The 18,823-nt window shown below is 38.5% G+C and overlaps 1 protein-coding gene across 9 annotated transcripts in view; it reads left to right on the top strand.

Annotated features, from left to right (window-relative positions):
- The window catches only part of ZPLD1 (zona pellucida like domain containing 1), a 417,570-nt gene that overhangs the window by 320,994 nt on the left and 77,753 nt on the right, over nt 1-18,823 (top strand). For 4 of the 9 annotated variants that reach the window (XM_041726007.1, XM_041725953.1, XM_041725978.1 and 1 more), the window contains exons 1-2: nt 14,428-14,541; nt 15,345-15,491. The exons of 4 other annotated variants lie outside the window; for them this stretch is intronic. The gene's annotated coding sequence lies outside the window, so the exon portion shown is untranslated. Of the gene's footprint in view, nt 1-14,427; nt 14,542-15,344; nt 15,492-18,823 lie in introns of those variants that run through there. One more of the 9 variants, XM_041725962.1, reaches the window with a different exon arrangement.

The following is an 18,823-nucleotide window of genomic DNA, read 5'->3' as shown; positions in this document are numbered from 1 at the left end:
GTTGTTTCTCTCTTGTTAATCTGTCTTTTGTTATAAGGGACCCAGTGAGAACTTCAAAGGGTAGTAGGAAAGTTACTTTTCCTCCCCTACAATACCAAGTCATAACCTGATGGAAGGGGAAGTTGGGTCTCCAAAGACTTCCCTACTCCTTCCCAAATAAACATGCAATCTATATTAAAGTCATGTGCTTTTCTCAGAAAGATAATTTTAAAACTTAGCAATAAACATGCAAAATAAAAACAATGGGATTTCTATATTAAGTAGCTTCAAAGCAGGCCCCCAACTTCTTTCCCCAATCTGATTTTTTACTCTTGAGTTCCTCCTATTTAGAAAATACAATAGTAATTAAAAATTAAAATTCTTAAGTCAGTGAAGTCTGGCTTGCTCAGATATTTAGAGCAAACAAGTTTTTAAGGTGTTTGCAATACCCTAATAATTCAACATGATACAGTTGTGTCCATTAAGCCTGTCAGCTTCCCCCCTTGAGAAGGAAAACATCAAATCAAAGCTCAACAAACATAAAATGCATGGTTTGCTGCACAGCAGATATAGATCTCTAAACGATTGAAAAAGTTGTTGTCTTCTAAATTATTGCTGAAATGGGCAGTGGTGCACACCACAACCTGTCTTTTCCTTGCCACACACTGCTTAACTGGTCACTCATAGACATGTGTCCAGATCAATATCCCAACATGTAAGAAAGTATTAGAATGTTGCAAAGTGAAGCAATTTAGAGGTACATTTAAGCTGCTGAAATTGAAAAACACCTCACATAATATACCTGTAACCCCAGTAATATCTTAGATTACCAAATAAAAATGTGAGAAAGAGACCCCATGTCCTTTATAAGTTACGGACTAACTCAATTTTTAGTCTCTTTGAGAAACTATCCAGGAGGGGAAGAATCCATCTAACATATACTTCTCTTTTGGTTTACTGATGTATCTTGACTTCCTTAACTCCTGTTACACAAGTGGAAGACTGACCTTCCACTGGTTCTTTGGTGAAAGAAGCTTATGGAGTCTATTTTCTGAACTTAAATCCTGCAACTAAATACATTAGACTTGCAGAAAGTTTTATGGAGTACTTCAAAGGCTTCTGGAGGACTAGACTGTAAAGGTATATTCTATTGACTTAACTTGGCCCCAAATTGCCCTTTCTGAGAAGTAAGGAGAAGAAAGTTAATCCATAGGTACCAAGGGATGTGTACCTTTCTCTCTCTCTCTCTCTCTCTATCTCTCTCTCTCTCTTTTTTTTTTTTTTGAAGATTTTATTTGTTTGAGAAAGAGAGAGAGTGAGAGTGGGAGAGCACCAGTGGGGGCAGGGAGAGGGAGCAGCAGACTCCCCCACTGAGCAGAGAGCCCTACTTGGGGTTGATCCCAAGCCCTTGAGATCATGACCTGAGCCAAAGGCAGATACTTAGCTGACTGAACCACCCAGGTGCCCTGACAAGCATACCTTTCAAAATCTGTTTGGGTCCTGTGAGATTACACATTCCCCAATGGCCACAACACCGCCTTCCATCTGGCACTCCTTTCTTGGTGCGCCTCCTTTGGACAGGTGGAAGTGTGTGTTTGCTCCATTGACTCTGGGTGGACTTGTGCCTACAGCAGAGAAGATGTAGGGCAGCCGGTTGTACAAAGCAAAACAGCTTCTCCTTAGCTCTCTTTTGGAACATACCCTCTTAGAACACAGTCCTCATGCTAGAGTAAGCCTCAGACACTCCACAGAGAAGCCCTCTGGAAAGGAACTGATAGTCTGAACCTTCTGTCCAGATGTGAGTGGGCCCTTGCAGAAGCTGCTGCTTCAGTCCCAGCAGCAATGGCTGTCCCCACTGAGTCCAGGACACACTGCAAATATGTGAACAAAGTAAATCATGCTATTGTCCTTTTGAAGTTTGGAGTGCTTTCTTAGGCAGTGAGGGATCACTGTATTGAGAGAGGACCCAGCTATCCCCTTAACTGCCTCCATTTGACCCCAGTCCTTACTTTCTAACTGATTAAGTTCTTTTTTCTCCCAGTTTATGTCTTAAACTCAGGCAAAAGACCCAATGGGCAAAGCATCCATGATGGGGTGATGGGGACTGAAATTAATCACCCCCAAGCAGTAACAACCAGTAAGACCCCGCATTACTCATCACTCATGACAGTGATCAGCCTGACCTTTACTGCCCAGCTGCATGGACCCACTGACCTCTGTCCCACATTTTCCTTATATAAACCTAGTATTTAAAACAAACAAACAAACAAATGAAAACCCTGGTATTTCCAGCAGTTTGGAGACAGTTTTTGGAACACTTACTCTGTCTTCCCAGCGTTGACCTCACTGAATTATAAATTCCTTTCTGTTTTCACCACCACTCATCTCTCTTCATCTGAATTTATCAGCATTGAGTGCCCCACCTGGTCTGTTTGGGATCTTTGGGGCCTGGGTGCTCTTGAGCCTTTGCGCCCTACTTACAGTATTAGGGAATCATGCTTAACCTTGTGCTGATTTAAATTCAGTAGTGTGTTCCTTTCCCCCATGACAGCAGTTGGCAAACTATAGTCTGTAGGCTAAATTATGGCCCATAGCTAAGAATGGTTTCTACTTTTAAAGTGTTATGGAAAAGAAAAACTCCAAGCAAACAAAAACACAAAGAATATGTGACAGAGACTATATGTGGCCTGCAAAGACTGAGATATTTATTATCTGACCCTTTATGGGAAAGGTTTGGGGTTCTTTACTCTAAGATAGCCCATCTTCTCTCAGGTAGTAGTGTAAATTAGGGCTCCTGGTTTTGTGCTGGAGGAAAAATTGGGCAACAAGAAGAAATCCCAGAAATCTTTCCTTAAAGATTCTATCATAACTGTCTTCCCACAACTAACTTAAACTTCAAAAGCAGTTGCACATTTTATTGAATACCCTCATGCCAACACGTTGATTTCCCTATTAAGATACAAGAGACTATAGTTCAAGAAAATACATTTAAGGTGTTATATACATTAAACTCACAAACTGTTGAGCAGGAAATTTTTGGAAAACATTTGCTTGAGATCTGGAGATAGACATACTACCCCCTTTTCCTCTGCCTTCCAACACACACATCTATAATGTCTTATCTGAGGCTGAAATAGGAATTTTAGGGGAGGGATATTTGTATACGTTTGTTTAATGTACTATAATTACATAGTGGATTAAAGGTTTTCAAGATCAAAATTTAACTAAGAAATGTGAACATTTAACACCAAAAATCTTAGCATTTTTTTCTTCATTGACTGATTGATACATTAAGAGACCTTGTCCGAGTCAACTACCAGCCCAGAATCATGTTAAGCAGCTGTCTCTTCCTTGAGCTTGCTGTGCCAGTAAAATCACAGGATCTGGCCAGAAGGTCATTTTTCATTGCTGCTCTTATGTCGAACAGATATTTTCATCATATCTCTAATTTCAGATTCAACAACTGCTAATAATAAAATTTTTATCCATGAACTATGAGGAATAAGGATACTTAAGTATAATAGAGTTTGGATTTAGACAGGATAAATAATAATGAAGTGGGGAATTTTGAATCCTGCTTACTCTTCTCCATCGATTTAGGGACTGGGAGGCAAGAAGCTACCTGAGGACAAGTTGATGTGTCAGAGATCTTTCTTACCTGACGTGAGGAGTTGGAGTCATACACATTGCCTCTGTTTTGTGGAATTTATTTTTTTTATATTTGATAAACTGACTCATTATGTTTGAAAACTAGAGTCTTGAGTTGGTAAAATCTTTAAGTAGAAATCTCTTTGGCATTTTAACTATTATCACTTTGCCATTTGCAAATGAAATGTTTCAATGAAAAATCATGAATATCAAAGGAATGATTTTTGTAATGATCATATCGTTAAGTATTGACTCACTGTCCTTTACCACGGGTCTTGGTGATTTTTAGAGAAAAGAGCATAATGCAGGTCTTACAAGGCTGCCTTTAAGCCCTTGATAGGTTGGAAATTGCTGTGTAGCTTTAATTTTTGAAATATGTTTTCAGCACAAGGTAAAATTGATGTGATGGCATAAAGAAGCAAAACAAGTAACAACCTTTCAAAGAGATTCAACATAATTGTTACAAAGTAAAAAACCTTTTAGAACCCCCATACATTTCAGCAAGAATTGTGTTGTTTTCCATTATGGTTTTTATAGAGCTTCTGTAATATTGGTTCATAAAATGTGTGTCTGCAGAAATTATCTACGGAAGTTGGAGGGAGAAAAGACCTGCTAGGGCATCTATTTCATTTACAAGCCATCAATAACTAATGCAAGACACGACAATAATGCAACATTAAGGTTATTCATTTAAGCACAGGAGTCAGGAAATGCAAAAAACAAGGATCTCGTAATAACATCAAACACCCACAGTGCACAGATAAAATATTTTTGATTGCTAATTATACTGTTAAGTGTTATACCTTAAAATGAAGCACATGAAATATGAACAAGCTAATGTTCCCTTGAGATACTTAACTTGCATTTCCTGGCTTTTATGTTTAAATTGGAAACTTTAAAAGTTTCATTGACATAAATTTTTGTTTTTCATTTCCTTTCATTTACTTCTTATTTTTGAAGAAAATGAAAAAAAAAAAAAGTTGTTCATTGATTACTGATGTTGTTAACAGTGTTAAGAGTTACCCTCAGTCTCCATAGAGCTTTCTGAAGTGATTTTAAAATTGGACTTGTAAAATTAACCAGAGTGATGCCCGCAGTCCTCAGGATGTGGTTTCCATGTCTCTGAGCCTGGACCCAGTATTGTGGTTTCACCCTTTAATTTTAAACATGGAGCCGCCTTCTCTAAACAAATCTCTGTGCCACATTTGTAGATTTCTAGATTTTATGAAGTACGGTTTGAAAAGGAATAGGGAGTAGTGATAAATTTTGACTTGATGAAGTCTTTTTCAGAAGATAGAGCCTCCCTTTCAAAAGATAACTCTTAAAAGAACAATGAAAAGGAAGAGGAGGGGTAAAGACTTACAGAGGACAGCAATAGAAAAAATACCTGGGTTGTGAGATTAGACACTGAAAGTAAGTTTAAATTGGTGATAACAGAATTGATGATAGCAAAAACATCAATAGGATAGGGAAAGGAAGAACTCAGGAAGTAGATGACAACTTTTGTTGAGACTCCACGGCTTAGGGTCAAAAGTCCAAATGCCTGACATGGCAAACAAAATCTTTCTCAATTCACTTCTAGCTTCCTTCTGGAATTACAGACCCCCAAACACGTCCATGTCCTGGCCTCAGACCATTTTGCTTTACATAGCAAAAGTATTTGTAGTGTGATTAAATTAAGGATCTCGAGATGGGCAGATTATCCTGGAATATCCTAGTGGGTCCTTACAAGTGACAGAGGGAGGCAGGATGGTCAGAGAAGACACCACAGTGGAAGCAAAGGTCTGAGTTATGCGATTGTTGTCTTTGAAGATGGAAAGTGGCCCCAGGCCAAGGAATGAAAGTGGCCTCTATAGGCCTCCTCTATAGGCCAGGAGAGCAAGGAATGGATTCTCCCCAAAGATTCCGGAAGGAAGGCAACCCCTACCAGCATCTTGATTTTAGCCCTATAAGACCCATTTTGGACTTCTGGTCTCTAGGACTGTTTGATACTATCTTTGTGTTGTTTTAAACCACTAAATTTGTGGTAATTTGTTACAATAGCAATAAAACTAATATACCTCTACACATTCATAATGATAGCATTATATTACTTTGTCTCAAAGATGACATCTATTATAAGACCTAAAACTAATTTCATGAGACTTGGAGGTGGGTACAAAGACAAATATTTTTTTATCAGTTAACAACAGATTATGTTAATGCAATTACATATTTTTATCTTTTTGAATGTGACAACTGAACTTGGACCTCGAGTTTTCCTTATACTCAGAATCAAATCATTCTTTTGATTTTCTTTAGGCTGCTGGAAGTTGTATAGTTTGATCTTGGCACATTGCTTTTCATAACTCATGTTCACAATTTCTTTAGAGATAGACATTGCCGTTTCAAGGTGTTTTGTTTGCATTTGCTTCTTGTTAATTCATAGTTCCATTTTTTTTTCTTAATTGAATTACATGTTGTTGGAAGTTTAATAGCTTCTCTTAAAAACCTAGTAGAAGCATTTGTCAGGCAGATGTTGGCGCTCCAGTGATAGTCCTTCACGATGCATGAATCAGCCCTGCTATGCTTCGCTACCTTTAAAAGTCTTATGATTTATTCTGAAACACTGGCAATGTCTTCTGTCTCTAATTGCATTACCTGGATGCGACAGACAGTCTTCTGCATATTCAAGCTGCCTTATAGCCCCTTTTTGAAGACATTTAAGTGACAATTAGAGATCCATATTTCAGTGAAAATTAAACTGCATGCAATGCTACCAATGCAAAGAACTCAAACAAGTTAATGAACAAACACATTTTAGGCAGATAGATTCCCCTATGCAGGATGAAAACAACTGGGCTGCAACTTACTCCTCTGCCTTATAGCTGAAAAGATTATTTTATATTGATGATATGACATATCTTGATTTTTAGAGACATCAAAATAGAAAAAGTTGACCTTTGGGGGTCCAGGAAATAAGATAATAATATGAATAATAGCTAATACAACACAGGCCAGATGGGGAAACTGAGGCTGGCAGATGATAAATAACTTCCTCCAAGATCAGCAGGCAAGCAGAAGCAGTGTTCTGAGGGAGCGGTCCTGGCTATCTCCCTAAAGTATGGGTATTTAAACACTGTACCCTGTTACCCACCCCTTCTCCTGTTCCCACACCTGTACCAAACTCCTTGGTGATCCAAGGACGCGCTGTTCTCATTCCAGCCTCTGTGTGGTTGGGCATATATGCTCTTCTTTCTCCATCCAACGAACTCCCTAAGCAGGATGGTAAAGGAAAGTGTTCTAGACTCAAGTGACTGGAGTCCTGCCCCCCCCTCCCCCCACTTACAAAGTAAGCCTCTGTGGCCTCATTTCTAAAATGTATATTACTTAGTTCATATCTCATAGGTTTGTATTAAAGATTAAGTACAGTGATACAGGTAAAGTGTTTCCCAGCAGCGACAACCACATTAAGAAATTATACTTAATGAGAAAAAGAAGAGGGAGGGAATAGGAATGATACATATGTTACTTTCTCTCCAACAACTCCTGCCACTTCTCACAGCATATGTCTCATACTCTTCGATTCTCTTGTAGACAGAAAACAATTTTTGACCATCAGCTTTGTGCATGCCTAGTCCTACTTTTACTATCATCAAAGCAATTAATGCTGTTGCAAGAAATGTAAGAATGCTGTTTGACGGGGAGAGCTCCTACATGGTGTTGAAGAGGAACAGAACTAGACACTAGGTAAAGGTGGTGAAAACAGTTGACTCAGTGTTATCACCATTGGGGAAAGATGCTTCAGAATGGAGCTGCATTCAATTTCTAAACTCTAACAAGGACAAGTGAGGATTTTATAGCCAAGGAACCGAGTGAGGGGGTCAGTGGATGGAAAATTTCTAAGAGGAAACATTAGGGATAGATTCTTGCTAAACCAATTTAGTAAGATTCTTGCTGAAGGCAACATGGCCAGACTGATATCAAAGTAGGGCAAGAGAAACTTGGTCAGGTATCAAGTGTGATCAGATATTGAGGGTATGGGGATGACTTAGCAGGATTCTTGCTGAAAATGGGTTTGGCAGGGATGGGCACGGAAAATCAAGACCTGCTTGACAAAAAGGTTCAGAAGGGCTTCATTGCAGTTTGGTCAAGGAGAGAGTCTGTCAGTGGGAATCAATGACAAACTGTGAGGGGAAGTCCTCTTTTCCTTTCCATTATCTCTATCCCATTACTGTGGGTCCCATTAGGTACTGTGAATATTTTTAAAAAGATTTATTTACTTATTTTAGAGAGACAGAGAGGGAGAGAGAGAGAAAGAAAGAACAGGGGGCAGGGGCAGAGAGGACAGCACAGGGAGAGAATCTGAAGCAGATTCCTGATGCTGAGCATGAGGCCAGACTGTGGGGCTCAAACTCACGACCTTGAGATCATGACCTGAGCTGAAATCAAGAATCAGATGCTTAACTGACTGAGCCACCAGGTGCCCCTAGGTACTGTAATATTTAATGGCAGACCTTCACTGAGTAGACATATAGGTTCATTTTTTGCAAGCAAATGTTGTTTGGAGAAGGAGAGTTGATGGGAGAGAGACTCCAATCAATGTGTCAGTCTTAACGTGATACTCAAAAATAATCTAGATATTTCTACTGGTTGTCACTTGGAAGTGAGTAGGAGAACTCTGATGAGGTGTTTGAAAGAATAAAGTCTTAATATTTAAAAATAAATTTTATTTATTCACGAGAAATGCAGAGAGACAGGCAGAGACACAGGCAGAGGGAGAAGCAGGCTCCCTGCGGGCTCCCTGTGGGGAGCCTGATTGTGGGACTTGATCCCAGGACCCCGGGGTCACACCCTGAGCTGAAGGCAGATGCTCAACCACTGGCCCACCCATGCACCCCAAAGTCCCAAATTTTTAAAAGCTGAGATATTTGGTCATTGTTATGTATCCTGTCCCAGCTGGTACATCTCTAGGTCTGGGGAAGCACAAATACAGTGAGCCCATGTGATTTGCTACTCCTAACGGTTGAATGAATCTGGAGGATGCCATTATCCATTACCTGTCCTGCATCCTACCTCACTCACATTTCCTTCATCCGAATATGCACTGTATCTCGTTGAAATTGTAGCAATTTCTTACTAAAGTATCTTGGTGCTTTGTTTTCATAGGGTAGGGTGTTCCCTTCATTAATCACCATGGCTTTTAAATTCTCACATTTACTGAATACAATACTTCCTCTGAGGTAATTGTAAAAACCTTTACTTACTCTACAGATATGGTAAACTAAACGATAATTTCTCTTTAGAAGCATTTTCTGCACAGTTAAGTTAATGGTGACGGATTCCTTTCACCCTTGAGATAAATGCGTGTGAATACACGCACACAAACTCCATAGACACTTATACATGTAGATTCAGCAGGGAGAGAGAGGAATAGTTTGATGCCATTTAACTAAAAGCTTTAATTTCGGAAGAAAATTGGAAATTAGAGACAAACTCAAAGAAAGGAAAACAAGTTTAGAAGTTGGGCGAAACCACTGTTTTCTCTATTCTCTGACCTTTGGCATATTATTTATCTAGCGGGTTTCAGCAAGCTTTCATATTTAGAAAAGGTCACATGAATAGCCAGATTCACGTACTGTATTTGAATAATGTAGGCAGCGTGGGGGGGGCGGGGGGGGTAGCTAGAGAATGAGTGTACTTAGACTAGGAAGTGTGATTTTCCAGCCTGGTCTCATTTCTGCCCCGGATTTGTTGTTTGACCTGAGGTGAGTCATTCTCGTCTTTGTCTGTCAATGGTGATAATGGGATCTCTTCTTTCCTTTTCTAAAACAGATGTTGTGAAGAATGCAATAATCTCCCACCTGGCCTTTCCCCTATATGTATCAGCTCCTGAAACTAACTGGATACCACCTTCCTAAAATGCGGCTTTGTATTCCAGCCCCATGTTCAGATTTCCCTACATCTTCCTTGTGGTACGTCTTCCATTTTACTATCCAAGGTCTTCCTCATTTTAATCCCAAGCAATTGCTGACCTTCTTCAAAGTGCTAGACATTGTACTGGGCACTCAATATTAACTCTTAAACCACCGTGAGCATAGCTATTTATGCTCATACCATCTTAAATATAAAGAACATAAAATCTTTAAAAGTAGGAGTATGAGAGCAGGTCTTTTGCATACTTGGCTTTTGCTCCTTCCACGTGCATAGTCAAGCTGTTGCTACTTAGCACGTACCTTTATGTGCATGAGCATACAGGCACATGCTCTTTTATTTAGAACTTTATGTTTATGCCCCACGTGCCTTCAAAAAAGATGTAAGGTGGGGCGATGAGTTTGAGGTTGACCACAGCGCCACTACATTGAAAATAAACAAAAACATGAATATGAAAAGGAAGAGGAAACAGGCATCTTATTTCTGGAATGTTTCTCCAAACCGTTTACTGCTTGTACTGTCGCCTCTCAAAGTCTCTTGCATGGACTGTTGCAGTGGCCACCTATCCTGCACCCCCTTCTGCTGTTACCCCTCTACAGAATTCATCTTCCATACAGAGGGTAGAGTGACCATTTTACAATACGAACCTGGGCATCTGCTTAAAATAGTCTACTTGTTCCCACTCAATTTAAGGCATGACCTTCAGGCTGTAAGTGACCTGCTTCATGCTCAGATCTCAATCCTTCTCCCCTTCCTCATCCACCTCATTAGTGGCTTTCTTAGAACAGTGTATCTGGCCCAAGGTGTTTTGCTTCGGTTGTCACCCCAACCTGGCACGTTCTAACACTGGATCTCTGTGTGAGTAGCGTCTCCTCATTAAGGTATCAGCTCCTAGTTTGCTAGATCCAGGTCAGTATATGTAGCCATTCTCATACTGAGCTTTTAGAAGGGCTTCAGAGTATTTATCACATGGGTGCACTTTAATTTAGTTAACTCGTGCCTGCCAATATGCATGATATTGCTTCCCAGTCTTTCACAATTTCAAAAAAACAACACAAAAAAACCTCCCTGTAATACGAATGATCACATATGCATATCAACACACTGAAAGGAGATTATTTATAGAAATAATTGTCTGAATTGGAATTACTAGATCAAAAGATATGGGATTATTTTTTGATAGATTTTTGTCAAGCCAGAGCATTTAATTTTATTTTTTTCAGCTTTATTGAGGTAAAATTATCAAATAAAAATTTTATATATTTAAGGTGTACAATATGATGTTTTGATGTTTGTATACATTGTGGAATAATCACCTCAATCTAATTAAATAACACATCCATAACCTCAAATACCTCAGATAGTTACCTTTTCTTTTTCTTCTTTTTTTTTTTTTTTGGTATGTTAAAAACACTTAAGATTTATTCTCATAGCAAATTTCAAGGATACAATACAGAATTATTAACTATACTCACCATGCTGCATATTAGCTCCCCAGAACTTATTCCTCGTATAACTGAAAGTCTGTACCCTTTGACCAACATCTCCCCATTTTTCTCACCCTTCAGTCCCTTGGTAACCCCTGTTCTACTCAGAGAGTTTAATTTTAAAGCATAACTCAGTGAAGGTAGTCATGACATGCAGCTTTATAAAGCTCTAACTTGATCCAAGGATACATCTTAAGAAGCCTTCAGGAGTGGATGTCTTAAATGCTTTTCCCTGATGTGCACTTTTCTCAGCAGGTCTTTAGATATGAAATGTTTTCCTGAATACAGCCTCCTGCATTCCCTGTTGCTAACTAAAGGATGAGCCACAGGCTTGCAGTACTGGAATAAGTATAGGAATTGACCTCCTGCTATGCACACTGAAAAGCCTGAGCTGTATTTTTTTTTTTTCCCAGAAGGAGGGTACCAAGATTCTCTATGAGGATGAATCAAGAGGTCTCCTTTACTGAATACCCATCTCCTGCTTTTTCTCCATGCTCAGAAAGGCTGGCACCAAGGTCACCTCCTCTAGAAATTTCCCCTATGTGCCAAAATGCAATCTTTCTCTTTTCTTCGCTCCATCCACACTTACTGGCTGCACTATTTACTTGGTGCTCAAAAATGCTATACTTTATTACTTATCTCTTTTATTTGTCTTTCTTCCCTCACTTGGGGTGTGTAGAACTCAAAGGGCAGAGATGTTGCAACACCCCTTTTCTTATTTCTAAACCTAATTTAGCAACTCATACCTACTAATACAAACACAAGAAGGGGGGGATCATGAGACTGGCTATCCTCTATGGCTGGCAGGGTGTGGACCCTCCCCACTCTCCAAACCAGTCCCCCTTTGGCCTGTGATATTCCAGTGGGAGACTACTGATCCTGAGCAGGAGCTGATCTCGGATGTGGAATATTTTCTTTCCACATGATTTTCCTACCAGTAAGAGCCTATGACCTTGGCGTCATTAGCTGTTTTCTAACCAACTGAACTCATGACTAAACATTTTTATGGCAAAATTTCCATTACAACTCATTGTTAAGCTGCCTCAAGAAGAAAACAAACTATAGCCCTGGAGGGGAAAAAAAAAGCATCAGAAAGTTGCCAGTGAGAGAAAATTGGGGTTATATGGTCAGTCTACATGCCACGTCAGCTACGGTACGCTTGCTCTGTAATGAGCTATGCAGTGATCCATGTATATATGATCTATATATATAGATCTCAAAAGACTGCTGAAATCAAATTTCTAGATGCAGTTATTATTGATGTTTTCACGTCCCGGCATAGTAACATTTGACAGGCCTGCACAACTTTGCAATTTTGCTGGGGCAAAGCTAAGTGTCTCAGCTATGTTAGGAAGCTTTTGTTCTGATTTTTTTTCTGAATGCTTTGCATATTATGGGCACTCAGTCCATTTGATTGACAGGGTATCTTCACAAGATAACTTAAAAGACTACAGGTACTTTTGTCCTGTTTCTAGGAAGACAGCACTGACTGTGTCTACTGCACTTTGAAATAAAGGCTTGGGCAGCTAGGTGCCATGAGTCATGAGAGGACCAAAACCATCTGTTTTTGCCTAAATTTTTACTTATTAAGTTTGGCCTTTGATGCCAATACCTACTGACCTACTACTGTTCTTTGCTATGGAAAAAAAAGACATTGTGTACATGCTTAGTACGGATTTGATGGAGCCTCTTGTTTATGAGCAGTTGGGATTATTTTAGTTCTCATCCTGTTGCTATTCAATATTTGACACACAAGCTTTAGTAAAGGGGAGATAAAAAGTGAATGGGAGATAAAAAGTGAAGGTAGAAATAAGAAGAAGTAATTATTCAGGTAATTTAGGCTCCATAAATCTTTTTGTCTCATTTTAGCTTTTGAAGTTTAGATCTTTTGAAACCAATTTCAACCAAAGTCAAACTTAACACACTAAAGTTCGCCTTGTAATAAATGTGTTGTAGACAAAGGCAATTTTTTCCTAGAGATTTGACTGCTTCTCTTAGCAACTCTTAAACCAATTGTGCTTTTAAGATGTAAAAAGTATTATATATAATTTTTTAAAGCCTCAATATATCGTGGCATTTCTTGGCCTGCAATAACTCCAAAAATGCTTTCCAGTGACCTTAATTTTAAAATCTTTACAAATGCTCTTTTCTGTTAAGTATTTGGCGTTTTTCTTTAGTTCTGTCTTTGAAGCCCGTTATAAAATTTTTTCACTCATTTCAATATCTCTCCTCTACCATTCATTCATTCATTCAATATACATTTATTGAATCATAATCCTTTCTTGTGCAATATGAAAACATGCCTCCATTAAAGCAGTTTTTTCTTTGGTGGCGATGATAACCAATGCTTGAGCATCAAGTAAACATTTTTAGAAAGACTTCATTATCTATATATTGGTACTTTAAATGGGATGCTGTGTGATGGTACAAAGACTGAATATTCTCAATCTAGAAATTTTGGAAACAGTAGAGTGAATGAAGGCTAAGTCAGTAGTGAAGGGACTTTGATAAATCTCAGGATGCTCAGTCCGCTGAAGCTGTTGTAAGGAGGTACATACAACACTGCAGACCCCTAACCGGGTAGAGTTGTTTAATTGGTATCCCTGACTCCCTCAGGCGGTATAATAATGCTTAATGATTATGGGAAAGCTTCTTTAATTCCTCATCTTTATGTAAGCAGAGACCCAGAAGCGAAAAAATGTCAAGCTCATTCCTTCAGTTTGGGTTGTCGGAAGGTGATTTGATGTCTTCCATCTGCATTGTTAAATGTCACATATGTCAGTGGATTTTGATCCTGGTTCTCACAGTGATAAAAATGGCTGTGGATTGGTGATAAGACAGAAACAATTAGCATTTTTAGCTTTTATTATGAGAAACTTTAAAACATATACAAAATAAATAGAATAGTATAATGAGCCCATCTTCCACCTTAAAAAATTATCAGTATTCAGTCTTTTTGTTTTATCTTTGCTTCCACTCACTCCCCAACCTTATTCAATAATAATTATTATAATTTACGAGTGGGTTGTGTTGTGTGTGTGAGATACAAGTTAAAGACATTGAAATGCACAAATCTTAGCTGTACAGTTTTCAAAAATAAGTACACCCTTGTTACTCCACCTATACCATCAGCAGCAGTGGGATTTATACTTATTTTTGTGGATGCTGTAAAGTCTGTAGGTACTCATGTGGAAGAGAAGGAAACTCTCCCTCTCTCTACTCCCTGATGCTCAGGCCTGGTAGTTGACTCTTATCCATGGGCTAAAGGACTTTAGTTGGATGAGCTTTTGCTTCCAAGCTAATAGGTCTTTAACATTATTCTCAATTATAGGCTCTGAAATATCCTCCCCTTGTGCTTCTTCAAGGTACAAGGAAGAGGAGATAGCTATCATGAATCAGAGGAGAAGGAAGAAGAGTCTCCAAGTCCCATGTTAAACCTCAGTGTCTTTGCTTGGTTAGAAAACTGGAGGGAATTAAAGTCAAAGTCTCTATCTCAGGCTTTTACTTCAGTGAGGTAATATTTGTTTTTTTCTTTATCACTAGTTATTCATTTTTGAGCTCTAATTTAGTACCTTCATTATACCCTTCGAATTCTGTTACCTCATAATGAGTCAGGATATTGATAAAATTTTAGTGTATCCAGGTATGTCTTAGCTGTGACTATTGAAGTTGCATAGTGTGGTTGAGTGGAGGCTGGGACATAGGAAAATATCTGGGGTGTTCTGGGCGCTGTAAGCAGCAGAGGGCGTGGCTTCAAAAGGTTCTCTTTGGCCTACATTTCCTCTTTCTAGCTTTGCGCAGTCCAACCAGTTCAAAATACACATCACTACTGCTAAATAAGCCTTTAATTCTATGTTTCAGAGATACACACAATATTTATCTCACTGAGAATCACAAACGAACACAGAGATATTTTTTAAATGAAGTTAGATTTTTTCACTTCTTGCCAAGATATTGTTACTTATTCAGTGTGTGGCTATTTGCAAGGCTGATCATAATTCTGCAGAAAACTGCCTGTATTCCCATGTCACTCTTGAATAATCAAAATCCAGAGCTTCAATAAGGGTGCTCCTCATTTACAAGGTTAATTCTTCCAATAATGATGTCTACACTCTTGCACGCATTTCAGAACTGAGAATTTATTGCATCGGGCACAAACTCATTGGGTATGCAGTACAAATAACCTTATTAAGAATGCAGGGAGAGGATATACATTACTGTTCTGTTGGGTCAGAAGGGTAAACACAACAAGAAAATGAGGCATTTACCACTAAGTAGTCCAACTGATTTATTTTACTGTGCCTTTTTCATTTTTAGCCTTTTGATGCACAGGCTGCCTGGGTACTCTACCCTCACCGAGGCATTCATAGAGATTCTAAATTCTAGAGGGCATGGGAACTGTCCCAGAGAACAACACCAGGGACTACGCGTTAACTGAAGTTAGAATTGATAACAACGTTTCAGGTCAGTGTGAATTGGTAGTAAATCTGGTTTTGCTTTTGCGCTCCAGGTGTTTCTGTTAGGATTTGATAAAACGTATGATGGAGAATTTCCCTGCTGGTATAAACAAAACTCGACTGATCTAGATCTAAGCAGTGACACAGCTCTAAGTAGAGACCAGAACCAAGACAGAAGAGAATATATTAACCGTTCAGCTATCTCCTATATATTGTCTGTATTTCCAGTTCAACTCAGTGCTTTGATGGAAGAAAGTTGCTGTCTGCTTCTTTTCTGCCCAGAGATAGCACCCAGTATAGCAGCATGCCAATGGGAAGAACTCTGTCAACCAAGTGGTCTTCTGTGACGTGAGGTCACATTTTATATAACAGAAAACACCATATCAAAAGCTATAATATCCTCAGGGCCCTTCTTCCAAGAGCCACTTGGCTTAGTAGTATATACTTTTTCTAGTCCTTGGAGTAACAAAATATTTTTAGGAAGACATCACTATCTTTCAAACTAGTACCAGATGCTGTAGCATTTCTTTACCTGACAATGATAATGATCATAGATTACTACTTATTACTATAGATTTTACTGTATTATAAACATTGTAAACTTGAGTGAACTCACGAGAAAAGCATTTGGCCTTATGATGATCCCCAAATAAGAATCGTACCGAGTACATTTTATAATCTGTACATTTCTCTAAACAAATAGCTTATTGAGACTTATTCAGCATTCCATTTTCTGGTTTGCAGGGAGAGGATGGAGTATCTTCCTTTCCTTCATTCATCTCTCTGAAGTTCATTTTTAGCTTATGTTGTTCTGTTCATGCTTATCTAGGAGAAAGATGGTTCCTCAGTTTTCATTGTTCCAAATCCCTGCCTCATGGAAGCAGAAATTTTAGTTACTTAAAATCTTAAATTAAATCAGATAGCAATGTTGACTCTCAATTGCAGAAAACAAAGAAAGATAGCTAATAGAAGACTTAGGGTTGTGTGGTGAAAGGAGCAACAACCTAAAATTTCAGACGACCGGGGGTACATCTTCCAGGGTTTTATAGTTTAAAATCAGTAAAGGTAAAATATGTTAAATAAAATCTGACATTTTCATCAGTATGTCACCTCCTAATTCATTGGAGGCCAAATAATATGATCCACTCCATGTGGCATTATGGTGCTGAATAATGTTCTAAGCTTTTACTAACATGCCTCGTTAGAGTCAGCTTCAACTAGACCCCTGAACATATTTCTTAAAAATCTAAACTGCTGGTGAAATAAAATTTCTCTTTCTTTGTCTCACTCAACCCTTCTAAAGGAGGTCTGGGTTGGGAGTGAGAAAGGGTGGGCTCCATTCCTTGCCCTGCTGCTGACCAGCTGGTGGTGACATTGAGTATTTAGCCCCTTGAGGCCTTGGTTTTCTGTTTGTCAGATGAAAGAGTTGGGCTACATAAGATTCTTTCCGTCTTTAAAATTCTTCTCTCAACATCTTTAAAAAAAACTATTTTAATCCTTATTGATTATATAATACTCATCAATGATATTTTCTCACCTTGAAAATACTAGAACTGGGTCCAAGAAATGTAAGACTCTCTAGCTGAGAACAAACATGGTAACCAGAGGGGGGGTGGGGTGGGAGGATGAGTTACATAGGTGATGGGGATCAAGGAGGGCACTTGTGATGAGCACATGGTGCTATATGGAAATGTACACCGGAAACTAATATTAAACTCACTGGAATTTAAATAAAAACTAAAAAAAAAAAAAAAAGAGAGAGAGAGAGAAATAGCTACAGCTAATTAAGTCAGAGCCAGACTGAGAACAGGGAGGCTCTTTATTGGCTTAGGAAGGGTCAGGTTCATGGATATGTGAACAAGGCAATCATATAGGGTCCCATGTTTAGGATTTGATACAATGTGGGTATCTTGAAATCATTAATAATTTTATCTTTAAATTTGTCTTCTATAATCAAAAATCATCCTGATGGGATGATGGAGCATGCATTGAACTCATCTTCTCACATAAGATCCTGCCTCCTGTCATCTCCTTATTTCCCCTGGTGGTGGGGTGCCAAGTCATCCACTCCCTTGACTGCACCCAGTGACTTCTGCTGCCTTCTGTTCCCAGCATGAGTTTCAGCATGGGTGCAGAGAGGACACTTGCCCAGCAGGTATCCTCATTCCCAAGGGAGCAGAACATTAAATGTTTTCATTTAAAAGTCACTATGAGAGACAATTTGAGAGACAATTGGACAGAAAAAGCTTTTCCCCTGCTTTTGAAAAGGGGCTCATATTCTCATTTTGCACTGAGCTCTGCAAATTGTAGTTAGTCTTCACCTTAGGCCTTTGTAGACATTTTCTTTACATGGATCAGAAATTAGCAAGAACATCACCCTTTTAATATTACTTTGTATATCGAATAATAACAAAAGTATATAATGTATGTATAATATATAATGTAGTGATACTTATGGTGTCCCTGTTGTTTCCGATCTTATTCTCATTTTTGTAGGTTCAGGAACTTGATTTCTTTCTTTCTCTTTAAGTCTTAGCTTCTGGAGAGCTGCTCATGTCTACCAAACTATAAGAGCCTCATGGATTAATAAATAATTGGAAATACTGATAATGGGGTATCAACATTTTCTTCTCAAGAGAGATGCCTATTTGGGAAATCAGATGATTTTAAGAAAACCCAGATAGAAAGTATATAGATGATCTTTAGAAATACTATTAATAGAGTATTATGCACCCTTTTTTACTATACGAATATACCTGCCGAGATGGCTAAAGTCTCTTACCTGCCAATCAGGACACCCCGTTCTGTGGATTATGCTGGAGGCACAACTATACAATATTAAATTCTCAACTCTTATTTACTCAGACTTTACCCTTCGGAAGGCATTGGGTGTTACAGCGTCCAATTCCACTGAGTGGATCTTTAAGAACTATATTTACACAATATTTATAATGTCAGTATGTTTATTTCTACAATTAAATGATCAGCTTGAACAAATAGTGCAAATATTATCAGAAGTAAGAGCTCATTATCAAGTCTACCAAAATGAAAATGATCATTTTTGGAAGACATTTTTCAATATCCATGTGGATATGATGCTTAACAGGTCTAATCTGCAGGTTCCGTACAGTGTATTTTGAGAGTAACTCATCTTGAAATGCCATTAAGGTGTAGTCTTCCTCAAATTATTGTTAGTATTCACATGATGGAGATTGAGAATTATTAAAGTACAGTCTTAAAGTTTTCCAGTTAATGTATTTGCAGAACTCTGAGAATTTAATTGTGTTCTTGTTCAGACCTCTGGCAAGAACTGAAACTGCTTTCTGAGAGAAGTCTTGG

Source organism: Vulpes lagopus, chromosome 1 (genome assembly GCF_018345385.1).
Source record: "Vulpes lagopus strain Blue_001 chromosome 1, ASM1834538v1, whole genome shotgun sequence".
Lineage (NCBI taxonomy): Eukaryota > Metazoa > Chordata > Mammalia > Carnivora > Canidae > Vulpes > Vulpes lagopus.
This window is presented reverse-complemented; position numbering and strand designations above follow the sequence as displayed.